Source organism: Eptatretus burgeri, chromosome 16 (assembly GCF_056783735.1).
Source record: "Eptatretus burgeri isolate ZD-2024b chromosome 16, Ebu_testis_v1, whole genome shotgun sequence".
Lineage (NCBI taxonomy): Eukaryota > Metazoa > Chordata > Myxini > Myxiniformes > Myxinidae > Eptatretus > Eptatretus burgeri.
The window spans coordinates 43,196,428-43,209,767 of NC_140976.1; the positions used below are offsets into that span (position 1 = coordinate 43,196,428).

Sequence of the window (13,340 nt, forward strand, 5' to 3'; positions counted from 1 at the left end):
TTTTGCCCCGCAGGGGGACTTTGTCACCCTTTGTTTTCCCTCATCTGGGAATGACAATTCCTTCTTTCTTTTTTTTGTCGCAACAGAACACACTCTTCATTCCCCTTCACGCTTAAATAACTGGGAAAAGACGCGAGTTTGTGATACTCCTAAATCTGGTTTAATTGCAAAAACACAAAAACTTTCCTCTTGTGTTTGGTGATTTTTTTTCAGGACAGCTTCTTTCCCAACGACTTCAAAACACATTGAAATAATATCTTTCTTCGTCACCGTCAAAATCCTCAACGACCTCCTTTGTGCATCAATCGAGCACACTCTCACCTTCCTTCTGTTTCCATCACCCTCAGTCGCTCACACCGCGATGTTGTCAGGCCAAGTTCTTATTCTCCCCGTGGAAAGAACTTGTGTAACTTGTGAAAGGAAAGAAAGAAAGAGCCATCTTTGTCGCAATCCCAAACGAGGTTGAGACGTGAAGCACGATGCAGCTGCCCCTCGACATATGGGATGAAGACTTCCACCACTCCCACCACCACAACAAAATACTTCTGAACCTGTCACTGATGCTGTGTGCGAAAATTGGATTTTCCCATAAAAATGACCATTTTTCCCAACACAATGGTTGGAAATATAATAAATCAACACAAATGACATTTGCATTATTTTCCCTTGTAAATGCACATCACATGGAGTATTTATCACCTCTAAAAACCTACAAAGAGAATAACAATGACAGATATCACACGTTGTGAAAGTAGAATGGCGGCCATTTTTGAAAATGGCCTCCAAAGCTGACCAGGGCAAAATCTCGAGTGGCTCCATATCCAGAATTGTTCAGAATATATTAGTCAACATATGTACCAATTTTGGTGCTTTTATGAAAAGTCGAACAATTGGTTTGCTTTGCTGCAGTACGACATGGACAAAAAACTTCACAGCTTGGTCCGTGGATCGTGAACCCCTTACCGAAATGAAGGTGGATACTTTGAGGCTGCCCCGGGAGGACTCCATTCCACATTTTGAAACCCCATATGTGGACACACACACACACACACACACATTCACACATATACATACACACACACACACACCCACACACACACACACCCACACACACACATACGCACACAACGGTGGATACTTCGAAACCTGCGACGGATCCGTTCCACTTTCTGAAACGCGCATACACAAAAAATCTCATTCTCAGCACCATTAACCCTGCATTGAGATGGATCTCGGCAACATGATCCTTGTACTGAGATGGGCCTCAGTCTGAGTGCCATGTGTCTTGTATGGAGATGAATCTCACTCTCGGCACCTTGTGCTCTGCATTGAGATGGATATCGATCTCAAGGCCCTGTCACACCTTGACGATTTAGCCAATGTATGCCTGACGAATGCAAAATTTGTCTAAAACGCTGGCACAAGTTGAATACGTTATGGGAAAGTTTTGTATTCGTTAAGAGCATGCTGAAAAACACTGCCATACGTTGTAGTACGCTGGCTTTCATCGTTGTACTTTGCGGTTGTCCTCCAATTTTAGCATGCTTGAAATTTTACGACGTATGCCAGCGTATGACTCACACGTTCCGCTTTGCTCGCCATAAGTTGCAGGCACGTTATGCGATCGTTGACACACGTCGACACTCGTTACTTGTAAGTTACTCATAAGTCGAAACACGTCGAGGTAATGATTAGCGTACGCGAAACTTTTATAACCGATGAGTAACGTGTTGTAGGCATGTTACACGATCGTTGACACACGTCGTGGCACGTCATGCGATCGTTGACACACGTCGAGGCACTTTTCTTGTAAGTTACTCATAAGTCGAAACACGTCGAGGAAATGATTAGCGTACCCAAAACTTATTTCCAACCTATGAGTAACGTGCTTTGAACCGATGTGTAACGTACCTCCAACGCATATTGACGTATGTATATGTATTTGACGTCTTCCGGACGACCACAGAACTTACTGAACGTGTTTCTAATTTACATCAACCATTTCATGTCGTATTGGCAGCGTTTAAAAAAAAAAAAAAACAACAACAATAACTTCCGATATTTCGTCACGTGCCATTATGTCACGTCCGATTGCCTCTTCACTTTGCTCATGTCATATTCTTTGTTCCTCCTCTGTGATTATTTTCTGTTTGAGGATATTGTCACGTCGACATCAAAATTTGGTGGGGGAATTCGGTATGGTCCAAGAATCATGCCATTATATTATGGAATTGGTCCAAAGTCCAATATGGCCGCTATGGTGGCCATTTTGAAAAAATGTTTAAATTTTTTTTTTTTATTTCTTCATGCGATAAGTGATTTCCAACAAAAAACATGTCAAAATTATAATTGCGGCTGATGTTGGAACTTCAGGTGGATTTACCCACGTAAAATCCATTTCTGTCTCAAGGAATCTAGTTTTGACGAATGAATTGAGGATGTAAAAGTTAAAAGTAAAAGGGAAAGTTGAAAACTATAACTCTGTGAGCAATGTTGACGTCAAATTGAATGAATAGGATATCAGGTTCACTTGAGTGACCGAGCAGTATTGGCGGCGGAGGTTTTGCACTCTACCGAGTGCTCCCCCTCGAGTTACTTCTGTTCAGCTTATATAAACACCAATACAATTGATATGTATTCAGGAAAAAGGCCGAACTGCATACGTAATAAACAGATTGAACGTGGCATGTTACTCGGTCCATAACTCGTCAATCCCGTGTTGTATCAAAGCTGGACGTCTTGGTATCCGGTCATCACTGCCAGCAGTTATGAAGTGGCAGTTCTAATTTTTAGTGTATGAAGCCTACAAGGCTGGGTAACCTATTTAATTGTTTTTTTGGTTGAAGAAAAAATATTTTCACGAAAAAAATAAGTTACCACTATGTTGTGTGTGTCTGTGTTATTGTGTGTGTCTGTCTGTCTGTCTGTCTGTCTGTCCCGAGCATAGCTCCGTGGGTTTTGATCCGATCCTGACAAAATTTTGGTGGGAGGTTTATATCATCATCGAGTTGTGTTTTCCTGAGAATGGGCATGGTGCGCCTATTATGGGTGGAGCCACGCCCAAAAACATGTTTTTAGGGGGTAGCCAATTTCAATTTGCATCTTCTCCTTGGGGATTTGTCGAATCTGACAGGGGTTTCGGTATTTGGTTAGCCCAATAGCACCTGCATAGCCCCACAGAGCTCGATTTTTCATTTTCATCCCAAGGTCAAGGTCACAAGGTGACAAGGTCACGAACTTAGAAAATTTTGAATTTTGACATAAAAATCATACGACCGCCCAAACTTTGAGAGCGAGTATTACAATATTTTTTCTGCATAATCTTGAGGTCATTCCCCACCTAAATTCTTGAAACCATTTTGCTTTATCTCGAACACCTTGCCCGTGGCGCCCCCTTCAAGTTTGTTTTTTTCGCTGATTTCATCAAAGTATGGATAATCCGAGGAGTGCGAAATGCCATATAGCTTATTTGACGTTATTCTGTTCCTGGAATGTTCCAGAGGAAGTTTTGCACCAAAGGTCATAATCCTTGACCTTTGACCTTGAAAGGTCACAAAGGTCAAATTTTCAAAGTTGTGGGAATCGAACCGGGTTTTTGACCTTCTTCTACGAACTAACTCCAATAAGCTATAGCACGTATCCTGTTTCCATATTTTATGTCCACAACATTGTTTTGGGACCTTTAAAGGTTATGCAAAGGTCAAATTTTGAAAGTTGTTGAAGGAAATCTGGTTTTCAACATTTTGCAGCGAATCACCTGTCACTCGTACCACATCATGTTGATCATTTTTATAACTTGGTCAAACATTATCACATTGTCTCATCCTTGACTTTTGAAACAATCGACATCGTCAAATACCGCTCGTGAACCATTACCGTCTGCAGACTTGTTTTTATTTTATTAATGTTCATCTTCATAAAGGTTTAATGACAAGTTGCTGTTGCCTACGATCATACCACCCTGAATACGCCCGATCTCGTCCGATCTCGGAAGCTAAGCAGGTTCGGGCCCGGTTAGTACCTGGATGGGAGACCGCCTGGGAACACCGGGTGTTGTAGGCTTTTGCCCCGCAGGCGGAGTCAGTTACCCTTTCTTTTCCCTAATCTGGGAATGACAATTCCTCCTTTGTATTTTTTTTTAGTTGCAACAGAACACATTCTTCATTCCCCTTCACGCTTAAATAACTGGCAAAAGACGTGAGTTTGTGATGTTCCTTCATCTGGTTTAATTGCGAAAACACAAAAACTTTCCTCTTGTGTTTGGTGATGTTTTTTTCAGGACAGCTTCTTTCCCAACGACTTCAAAACACATTGAAATAATATCTTTCTTCATCACCGTCAAAATCCTCAACGACCTCCTTTGTGCATCAATCGAGCACACTCTCACCTTCCTTCTGTTTCCATCACACTCAGTCGCTCACACCGCGATGACGTCAGGCCAAGTTCTTATTCTCCCCGTGGAAAGAACTTGGAATTGCATTGATAAATAAACAGAGAGCACGGACAAACAACCAGAGGTTGGCAATCACAGCGCAGCCTTGAAGGGCCTAATGGTCTCTGCTTGCATTGAAATTCCTCCTTTCTGAAACCCACGTTAGTCCTGCAGCGAAGTTTGATATTTCAGATCAATTGTTCAAATTTGCATGAAAGCACCAAAATTGGTACACATGTGGAATAATGTATTCCGAACAATTCTCGATATGGAGCCACCTGAGATTGTGCCTTGGTCAGCTTTGGCGACCATTTTCCAAAATGGCCACCATTCTACTTTCGCGAAATGCTCTTATTTTCTCATTGTATTGGTGGTAGATATAAGAAAGTGTAAAATTCAGTAAATTGACAATGAAAAGGGGTATTCAAATATTATGAGCCAGTATTTTCGGTAAAAAAGCTATTATTTGATTTGGAAATTGCTGCTCTCCTGAAAGTTTTCGCTGAAAAGTACCCATAATTGCCTAGAGAACAAGAGTCAAATGATATTCATCACATTCAATGGGTTTGGAATCAACAAAAATTGCATCATAGATTACATACTTTACTCTATTTTGAAAAGGGAACTGATAATCGTGATAATGACAAACTCAGAAAATGGAGTCAAATAATTGCACACTTCACTTTGAAGCGGCTACGGTTTACTCTCTACTACCATTCTACCAGGAACATGGTACACGCATACATCAGTCTAATACAATATGAGTTTCTGAGCTCAAGTGTACTGGTTCTGGATCAAGAAGTCAACACTTTTACAAGCAATGCGACTTTGCATTTGCACATTCTAAGCAAGGCCGATATCTCAGTATGTGTCTACTGCGTCTGTCTACTAGCATCTCCTTCAGAAACACACAGTCCAGTGCATTGCAGATTAGCCTTCTTGCATTTTCAGCGGTTTCTACAGCCTTTTTTGCAGCCGCACGACACGAGCTCAAAGCAGCTTTTTGAAGCCTCAGTGAATGTGGTCCAGAGTGGTTCGTGGGACGCATCCTCTGTTTGCCGCCAGCCCCAGCTTGTTGCTGATGGAAGCACGGGTTGAGGGACCAAGACCTGACCCCAGACATCGCCACCCTTGAAGACTGATCTCTTCACATGCTGTTCCAAAGCATCATAGGTAGGTGGGATGTGCTGGACGGAGTTCCTCTTGGCGAAGAGTTTCTTTCTGGCCTCGTTGACGTCCGTATATGGACTGGTGCATTCATAGAGGAGCACCACAAATCTTTCAATGCAGTGCATTGTGTCATCCTGGATGTTGACTGACGTGGTGGTCAGGGTCACAAGAGAATCTGTCAGTTCTGGAAACGAGTTCCATGTGGCCCAGGCAGATTTCTTCCCATGCCCCACGAATGCTGATACCGTGTCACATCCGGTCATGGCGTGGAAGACAGGGAGGGCAGGTGCCTTCTGTGGACCGAGGGGGGCAGCTATTTCATTGGCAGGGATGCAGCGGTAGTTCTTGCCCGTCCCAAAGGCAATCCAGAGTTCATCGATGCATCGTAGTGCCTGGGCTACCATCACCACCAAGACGATGACGTCAGTATCTAAGGTTTGAACTTGAATCCGACGGTGGTCATGTTCTGAAGCATGGGCCACATATAGCATGATGCGAGTGTCCGCGTCTTCTTGACCGCATGGAGCCAGAGAGCTTTCTTCTTCCTGCCTTGGAAGGCAGATGACTGCTTCACCATCAGTGACTACCAGCTCCTTTGCCTCGTCATGGAAGGACTGCACCAGCACATCGGACAGGAAGGGGCAGAGCTCCACCTTGTTTGCGTCGACACGTAGGAAACTCTGCCAGTTTCCTGGTATGGCTGCGGTGCTCACCACGCGCCGTCGCACCCCTTTTCCTTGTTTCTCCCTTGTCGCCGTCTTCAAGGAGCCATCTTTGTTGCAATCCCAAACGAGGTTGAGACGTGAAGCACGATGCAGCTGCCCCTCGACATATGGGATGAAGACTTCCACCACTACCACCACCACCACCACCACACCAAAATACTTCTGAACCTGTCACTGATGCTGTGTGTGAAAATGGATTTGCCCATAAAAATGACCATTTTTCCCAACACATTGGTTGGAAATATAATAAATCAACACAAATGACATTTGCATTGTTTTCCTTTGTAAATGCACATCACATGGAGTATTTATCACCTCTAAAAACCTACAAAGAGAATAACAATGACAGATATCACATGTTGTTAAAGTAGAATGGCGGCCATTTTGGAAAATGGCCTCCAAAGCTGACCAGGGCAAAATCTCGAGTGGCTCCATATCCAGAATTGTTCAGAATACATTAGTCAACATATGTACCAATTTTGGTGCTTTTATGAAAAGTCGAACAATTGGTTTGCTTTGCTGCAGTACTACATGGACAAAAAAACTTCACAGCTTGGTCCGTGGATCGTGACCCCCTGACCGAAATGAAGGTGGATACTTTGAGGCTGCCCTGGGAGGACTCCATTCCACATTTTGAAACCCCATATGTGGACACACATATACACACATACATTCACACATATACACACACACACACCCACACACACACACACACACACACACCCACACACACACACACACATACACACACAACGGTGGATACTTCGAAACCTGGGACGGATCCGTTCCACTTTCTGAAACGCGCATACATAAAAAATCTCATTCTCAGCACCATTAACCATGCATTGAGATGGATCTCGGCAACATGATCCTTGTACTGAGATGGGCCTCAGTCTGAGTACCATGTGTCTTGTATGGAGATGAATCTCACTCTCGGCACCTTGTGCTCTGCATTGAGATGGATATCGATCTCAAGGCCATGTCACACCTTGACGATTTAGCCAATGTATGCCTGACGTATGCAAAATTTGTCTACAACGCTGGCACACGTCGAATACGTTATGGAAAGTTTTGTATTCGTTAAGAGCATGCTGAAAAACACTGCCATACGTTGTAGTATGCTGGCTTTCATCGTTGTACTTTGCGGTTGTCCTCCAATTTTAGCATGCTTGAAATTTTACGACGTATGCCAGCGTATGACTCACACATTCCGCTATGCTCGCCATAAGTTGCAGGCACGTTATGCGATCGTTGACACACGTCGACACTCGTTACTTGTAAGTTACTCATAAGTCGAAACACGTCGAGGTAATGATTAGCGTACGCGAAACTTTTTTATAACCGATGAGTAACGTGTTGTAGGCACGTTACACGATCGTTGACACACGTCGAGGCACGTCACGCGATCGTTGACACACGTCGAGGCACTTTTCTTGTAAATTACTCATAAGTCGAAACACGTCGAGGAAATGATTCGCGTACCCAAAACTTATTTCCAACCTATGAGTAACGTGCTTTGAACCGATGTGTAACGTACCTCCAACGCATATTGACGTATGTAGATGTATTTGACGTCTTCCGGACGACCACAGAACTTACTGAACGTGTTTCTAATTTACATCAACCGTTTCATGTCGTATTGGCAGCGTTTAAAAAAAAAAAACAACAACAACAATAACTTCCGATATTTCGTCACGTGCCGTTACGTCATGTCCGATTGCCTCTTCACTTTGCTCATGTCATATTCTTTGTTCCTCCTCTGTGATTATTTTCTGTTTGAGGATATTGTCACGTCGACATCAAAACTTGGTGGGGGAATTCGGTATGGTCCAAGGATCATGCCATTAGATTATGGAATTGGTCCAAAGTCCAATATGGCCGCTATGGTGGCCATCTTGAAAAAATGTTTAATTTTTTTTTTTAATTTCTTCATGCGATAAGTGATTTCCAACAAAAAACATGTCAAAATTATAATTGCGGCTGATGTTGGAACTTCAGGTGGATTTACCCACGTAAAATCCATTTCTGTCTCAAGGAATCTCGTTTTGACGAATGAATTGAGTATGTAAAAGTTAAAAGTAAAAGGGAAAGTTGAAAACTATAACTCTGTGAGCACTGTTGACGTCAAATTGAATGAATAGGATATCAGGTTCACTTGAGTGACCGAGCAGTATTGGCGGCGGAGGTTTTGCACTCTACCGAGTGCTCCCCCTCGGATTACTTCTGTTCAGGTTATATAAACACCAATACAATTGATATGTATTCAGGAAAAAGGCCGAACTGCATACGTAATTGACAGATTGAAAGCGGCATGTTACACGGTCCATAACTCGTCAATCCCGTGTTGTATCAAAGCTGGACGTCTTGGTATCCGGTTATCACTGCCAGCAGTTATAAAGTGGCAGTTATAGTTATTAGTGTATGAAGTTTACAAGGCTGGGTGACCTATTTAATTGTTTTGGTCAGTCAATTTTGTTATTCTGTCTGTTTGTCTGTTTGCTGTCAGTCTGCAATTCACTGACAGGTCACAAATTTAAAACGATCACGAACCTTCACCACTTGGTGGAGTTTGGCACGAGCAAGGTTTGAGGTCAAAAGGTCACAAAGGCCAAAGGTCAACCAATTATCTTTTGGTCAAAAACTTAGGTGAGGTTTATAAAATCCTCAATTTTTATCCGATTGACTTGAAATTTGCTTTTGAGATCAACATTGACCAGGTCAACACAGGCCAAAGGACAACAACTTCTGTGAGATGTCGAAAATCCTAATTTTCATCCGAGTGACTTGAAATTTGAAGAGGATTTATATTTAAGGTCACTAAATTCAACCAGCCAATTATTTTTGAGGTCAACATCGACCAAGAGGTCAACATCGTTCAAAAGTCACAACTTAGGTGAGATTTCTGAAATCCTCAATTTTAATCTGATTGACCTGAAACTTGAAGTGGATTTGTATTTTAGTTCAATGAATTCAACCAGCCAATTCTTTTTGAGGTAAACATAGACCAAAAAGGTCATAGGTCAAAGCTCAACAACTTCAATGAGATTTCTAAAATTGTCAATTTTCATCTGATTGACTTTTTTTTTTTTTTTTGTATACCTTGGTCGAGGCTCGTATGAGAGCGAACACACAACTCACAGCAAGGGGGCATGAGACAAGAGGGGCGGGAGTGGAAGGGACAAAACAGTGGGGAACAGACACATTAGGTGAACTGTGGAAGGGAGAGGGATGGGGATGGGACGGGGAACATGGCGAAGAGAAGATGGACATTTCAGGGACTTTCAGGAAGGAAAGCAGGAGAAATGAAGGAAGTGGGCTTGGGTGGATTATCGGGGGTAGAAAAGATCGAGGATTTGGATGGGGGAAGATAAGAGGTGGTGGTGAACAGCTGTTTTGAAAGCCTGGAGGGAAGAATGGGAAAGAATAGAGTGAGGAAGTTTATTCCAAAGGCGGGAAAAAGAGGAATGAAAGAGTGAAGATGAGCAGTGATTCGTGATTTTGGTAGTTTTACCAGAAGGGGGTTGTTGGCGGACCTTGAGCGCCCTGTGGAAATGTGGTGGGGACAAATCGCAGAGAGAGCAGGGGGGGCAAGGCTGGAGAGGAGTCGGTAGAAGACAGAAAGACCACCGACCAATCTACGGTGATTGAGTGAGAGGCCCAAAGACTCAGCTTCATTGCGGGAGATGCCGATGATCTTAAATGCCCTGGTTTCGACAGTGTGAAGCCGAGAAAGGTGGGAGGCAGGAGCACCAGCCCAGAGGGGAGAGCAGTACTCCATCAGGCTACGGACAAAAGCTTTGTAAGTGGTCAGGAGCTCAAGAGGGCCGAGGAAGGACTTAGCACGACGGAGGATTCCCAGTCGGCGACTGGCTTTTGAGGCGAGGTTGGAAATGTGACTTTCCCAGGAAAGGTCATGGCAGATAGTGAGACCTAGAAGCTTGAAAGAAAAGACTTCTTCCAGAGGATTGTTGAGAAAGTGGATGGGGGGGTTTTGTAAACGGTCCTTTCGAAGAGACATAGTGAGAGTGTGAGATTTGTCTGGATTGAAAGACATGTTCCACGTGTTGGACCAGTTTGTGATTTTATCCAGATCTGCAGTGAGCGAAGAAGCTGCTGCTTGCCGGTCTGAGGGATGACAGATGGTACGGCAGAGGGTGGAGTCGTCGGCAAAGAGAAATAGAGGATTTTCCAGAGAGTCCGAGAGATCATTGATGAAAACCAGAAAAATAACAGGGCCCAGAACACTACCTTGAGGAACTCCAGCCTGCACAGGAAGAGGGGATGAAAGAACTCCATTTAGGGCCACACGTTGACTACGACAGGAGAGGAAGTCTGTGAGCCATGAGTGGAGATGGCCTTGAATACCATGGGAAGAGAGTTTGGTGAGTAGGGCAGGGTGCCAGACTGTGTCAAAAGCACGTGATATGTCCAGGGATACGGCTCGGATTTCCTGTCTGGCATTGAGGACCTCCATCCATTGATGGGAGAGCAGAAGCAGCATATCCAGGGTAGAGTGACCTGGTCTGAAACCAAAATTGATGATTGGAAATCAAGCCATTGGAGAAGAGGAAGGATTTCATGTCTGAAGCGATGATGGATTCCATCACCTTGCTGATGATTGGGAGAAGGCTGATTGGTCTGTAGTTACAGGGATCTGTTTTTGCACCTTTTTTATGCAGGGCAGTGATGTTAGCAGATTTCCAAGCAGATGGCAGATGACCTTGGGCAAATGAGAGGGTGAATAGAACAGAGAGAGGGTGAGCAAGAGCAGAAGAGCAGGCTATGGAGGACACGTGGGCTGATGCCGTCTGGACCGGTTGCAGAATCTGACTCGAGGTTTGAAAGCAAGCTCTCCACCTTGTCAGGAGAAAAGGATACAGAGTCCAGGGACAGTTGGGTGCGACTGGGTAAAGTGGGTAGAGATAGTGATGGGTTTAGGACACAAGATTTAGCTGCAAACACTGAGTTTAGACATTCAGCTTTATCACGTGTGGAATCAGCAGTGCGGCCATTTGAGGTAAGGGAGGGGATGGAGGGGGAACATACACCAGAAACAGATTTGATTAAACGCCACCAGGATTTTGAGGAGGGAGAGAGGTTTGAGAGTTCAGACTTGAGATGAGAAAGATGTTGTTTTCTGGCTCTCCTGAGGGTAGATACACACTTGTTCCGAGCTTTGTGGAAAGAACTGAGATTGCCCTCAGTTGGGTTTGCTTTCCATGAGGCAAAGGCAAGTTGTTTCAGGACAACTGCCTCGCCACAAGCTTCAGTAAACCAAGGGCGGGAGGAAGGGTCGGACAACTGAACACGAGAGGGGATAAATCTGTGCATGAGGGAGAGCAAGTTTCTTCGAAAGAATTCCCAGGATGAGTTGATGTTTGAGAAAGTAGTGATAGGAGACCAGTCTGTAAGTTTGATGGCTGCTCGGAGACCCTGCCAGTCGGCTTGAGTGAAATGCCAGACTCGACGGCGGTGAGGTGGTTCTCTGATAACAGCTAGAGAGATGTCCACTTTGACAAGGACGTGGTCAGAAGAACCAATTGGAGCGAAGGAAGAGCAGCAGATATTGTCAGGGAAATTTGTCAAAATCAGATCCAGAAGAGATGGAGTACCATTGGTTGAGATCCGGGTCGGGAAGTTGACCGATTGAGTCAGTCCCAATGAGTCGCAGAAAGCTTTTGCTGAGGTGCCATGGCAGGTGAGAGAGGTACCCACACCGAGCCAACTGGCGTGATGACAATTGAAGTCACCACATAAGAGGAAGAGAGAGTTTGGATGAGAAGATAGAAGATGGTCCATGTTTTCAGATAGTGAGGTGTAGATGGAGTCATCACTGTTCGGTGGACGGTACAGTACACATATAAACATGAGGTGGGAGTGGAGGGGAAGCCGAAGCCAGAGGTATTCCTGGGGGTGTGGGGGAGTGAGAGCAGTGCATGGAGAGTGAGGAATAGAGTCTTTGATGAAGAGAGCAACACCTCCACCAGGACGAGGCTCAGGTCTGTCATACCGTAAGAGGGAGTAACCAGGGAGAGATACTTGGGAGTCAGACACGTCTTGGGAGAGGAAAGTTTCTGTTAGGCAGATAATGTCTGGTTTGTCAGTGGCAACCTGTATGGAAAGATCTGAAAGGTTTGAGCGAAGGCCCCGGATATTTGAGGTCCACACTTTTAATGAAGAGGAAGGGGAGGAGGCTTTGGGTGCAGGAGGTGGAGGGGGAGGGGGAGGGTAGGACAAGGGATGAGGGGGGCAGGTAAGGAGGGTTGCTGAAGGAGTGTGGGGTATTGCAGAATAGCGAGGGGAGGGGGCCGAATGAGGAGGAGAAAAGGCTCTGTGGTGCTGGGGGAGAGGGGGGACAAGAGAGAAGGAAGAAGGAAGTTGAGGATTTGAGGAGGTGGAGTGAAGAGATGGAGGTGAGAGGCCAGTGGAGGGAGGCAGGTTGGTGGATGAGAGGGGGGGCAACTTTGGGAAGGAAGAGTGAGGGGGATGAAAGGTGGGAGAAAGGTGAGGGGGGAATTTTTGACAGGTGAGAGGGAGGCTTGGAGGGAGAAGAGTGGGATGGTTGCTTTGAGAGTGAGAGTGAGGGGTGAGGGGGGTGAGTTGGCACTGAATTTGGAAAAAAAGAATGGTTGATGGAAAGCGAGCATCCATGGCAAACTGTGGTTTTTAAAAGTTTTAGGTCAGAGATGCGATTTAACACAATTCTTGATGGATGCAATGAAGGCGAATTCAGAGCATGGAGAGAAGAAGCGCTGTAATCGTTGGATTTTTTAGGCAAGGAATGAAGGAGAGGTCGAAATGAGAGCAGTCTGTTAAAATAGCAGAAGAGTAGTGCATTGTGAAACAGTAAAGAGTACCACATGTGTGAGAGAGGAAGATGAAGCATTATAAGATCGTTTTTGTTGTTAAAAATAATGTATGAGAGAGTTCAACAGATTAGGTCATGGAAGTGTAAAAAAAAAAAAATCGAGGAAGAAGACGAAGAGGAAGTTAAGAGGAAGAAGAAGAAGCAG

At 44.5% G+C, this 13,340-nt stretch overlaps 1 non-coding gene across 1 annotated transcript; it reads left to right on the forward strand.

Moving 5' to 3' along the window:
* The first annotated feature begins 3,943 nt into the window (after positions 1-3,943).
* LOC147010972 (5S ribosomal RNA) lies at positions 3,944-4,062 on the forward strand. Its single transcript, XR_015052623.1, has one exon. It is a non-coding gene; the product is annotated as a 5S ribosomal RNA (ribosomal RNA).
* The last annotated feature ends 9,278 nt before the right edge of the window (positions 4,063-13,340 follow it).